This window comes from Larus michahellis, chromosome Z, assembly GCF_964199755.1.
Source record: "Larus michahellis chromosome Z, bLarMic1.1, whole genome shotgun sequence".
In the NCBI taxonomy this organism is placed as follows: domain Eukaryota; kingdom Metazoa; phylum Chordata; class Aves; order Charadriiformes; family Laridae; genus Larus; species Larus michahellis.
Genome location: NC_133930.1, coordinates 64682104 through 64685092, shown reverse-complemented (window position 1 = coordinate 64685092; position 2989 = coordinate 64682104).

The following is a 2989-nucleotide window of genomic DNA, read 5'->3' as shown; positions in this document are numbered from 1 at the left end:
CTGGTACGATGCCTCAGTATTTCTTAAGAACCCTATACCTCAACACTGAAAACCCAATTACTTTAAGAAGGCAGAAGAGCTTTACAGGATATTCACTTTTTTTTTTTTTTTTTAACCCAAACTTAATTATTGTGGAATTAGAAGGCTCTCTAAAAGCCTGAAGGGAGTACTTCTGCTTTGTGGCTGGATCTCGGGGTGTAACTAACTGAGCTGTTTTAGAGCATCAGGCCCTAACAGAAGAGTTTGGGCTACAGATCTGTTCTCAGTATTGAGCACCACAAGCAGCTGCCAATGCAGCGCAGCGTTCCAGACTCTATAGCCTTGAACCTGAGGGATCATCAAAGTTTACCATTCTTTAGAAATGTAGAGAGGAAGAACGGTAAACTACAGGGATTTCAAAGTTTTTTCCTCGCCCATTTATTTTCTGGTGTTCCATAAATGACCTAAACAAATAATACCGCATAGTTATTGGCAGGTGGGGGGGTGTTACACTGTTCTTTTTGCTACCACTGTAAGCAGGACATTTCTTCTGCTTTATCTTACACATTTCCAAACTCAGCACAAAGGAAAAAAAGTTCAGAAAACCGTTTAAAAAAACTCCACAGTGAACATCACTGCCAGTGCTACTGCAATGAAACCAAATTCTTCAAACCAAAGCGAGATAGTTCACCAAGAATAGAAATTCTTTTAAGTAGACTAATATTTGTCAGGTGAAACCTTCACAATTCTTTTTATTTGACAAATTTAAGAGATTTCCTTGAATTTGCATTTTGGTCTTGTCAGCTCTGTTTAGTCTGAGAATCAACACAAAAATATTACAACTAATTCCTTAGTCACCCCCCCACCCACATTTCAGACTCAACCAACAGTAACTTCCGTAGGTAAAGGAGGAAGAGCAGCGTTCTAAAGAATGAAATCACAAATGCTTGCTGGTCATGAGAGACTGTCAGTATTTCCTGTAAACTGCACGCCTGGCAGCCGTGAGCATACAGTGACCATCAGTCCTGCCTTTAAGGAGAACTTCTTCCAGTGTGGTGGAATGAGACAGTACTTGAGGCGTCGCAGCCTAGGGCCACCGAGGGAGTCCTCAGTTGTACAAGCATGTTGACAGAACTTTCTGAAGAACGGATTTCCTACTTGCACATAAAAATGTTACGATATTCCAGAGCAAAACATCCTCAGATGAACTCGTCAAGTAAAAATGATTCCAGATGAACTTCTTAGAATTTAGTGTCTTTTGGAAGGCCGTGTCGTCAATGCCTTTGCTGAGGCTATGGAATTCCACAAAACGAGTAACACCTTATGTACCTATTATTTTCTATTATTGCATCCTTGCAGGAGGAGAATTCTTAAAGCCTTCAATTAGACATAGCTAAGTTCTATCTGGGGAAAAAAAAACAACCAACCAAACAAACAAACAAAAAAACCCCACCCCACAAAAAAACCCGCCAAACCTCAACAGAGAAAAAAGACACACATAGTGTTTCATAAGAAATGGTGCTACAGTGCTACGGACCACTTGGTTCCTACTTGCTGTGTGTGCTGCTCTCTCCCAAGTCCCACACTACCAATGGCAGATGGTCTCCTCCTCTCTCCCCTACACCAGCCACTACGATATAGTCAATTTTGCCATCTTTTCAAGTCCTTTGTCAAAAGGCAGCTCATTTGGTAGCTATTTTACCAGCTCTAATCTGTACTTACTCTGTAGCTGCCTGGGTGCTGACTGAACACCCAACATATTAAATGCCTTTGGTCAGAGCAAACTGCCAGCCAGAAAGGATAAACATCCTCCTCGCCTTCCCTTCTCCCATCTGGGACATAAAAAGTTTCTTGACTGGATGATGCATTAACATAGTCTTATCTCCTAATTTGATCACTCAGCTTCATGGCTTGTGGGAATTTACTATCTTTGAGACCTTGACTCTTCATCATGTCAACCAAATGACTCAACAGGCTCAAAAGTTATAAAGCAATACAAGACAGTATTTGTATTAAGTCTTTGTTTCTTTAGGGGAAAAAAACCCCACCTCTTTGAAAAGCGAGATTATTTTATCCTAAGAGGTAAAACAAACCCATAAAGGTCAGTCTGTAACAGGAAGAAGCTAAGTAAGTGGGATCCAGTGACAGGAGGCATGAGAATGGTTCAAAGCTGCATGAATAGAGGTTTACCCTGGACATTAGGAAGCATTTTTTTACCAAGAAGATGGTCAAACACTGGGACACGCATGGTTGGTGCCCCAAGCCTATCAGTGTTTAAGAGGCATTTGGACAATGCCCTTGATAACGTGCTTTAACTTGTGGTCAGCACTGAAGGGCTCAAGCAGCTGGACTAGATGATCGTTGTGGGTTCTTTGCAACTGAAATAGTCCATTCTGTTCCATTCCATTCCAACACAGCTACACCTGCAGCTACAGACAGAGAAGGAAACAAGGGAGCCGTGCCACCTTTCATGCTCTCAGTACAGCACATATGAACACCCCAGATGTATACGCTGCCCCAAAAGGAGTTCTGGATAAACGGCTGTAACCATTAAGCACACACTAGGAACGGGATATACACAAAGGCAAAGCTTTTAAGAACAGCTATTTTCTGCAGAGCTGGCCTTTGGGAAATTTGCTTCCTGGTTGACAGCAGAGAACTACATAGGGCCATACGTTATTGTCACTTTCCAAGATAAAACACATTTCAAAATAACCCTTTGAAACCCACTTTCTTTACAGTAAGAATGAATAACGATGACTGGGCTTCTGCTACAGCAGCTATGTGCCCCCTTCCACACATCTGAAAGAATAAAACATCTGTCTCACAGCAGTGCCGAACTTTCATTTTTTGTGATTCCTTTATTGATTGCCTGTGTCTTCAGATCCGCTTAATGCCCAATGTCAACGTTGCCATCCATTGCTGACACAGAAAGTGTTAGAAGGATTGTGAGAAGGATTCTAAGCTCACACGTGCATTCCAAATGTTTTCATCTTTGTCTAGGTACCGC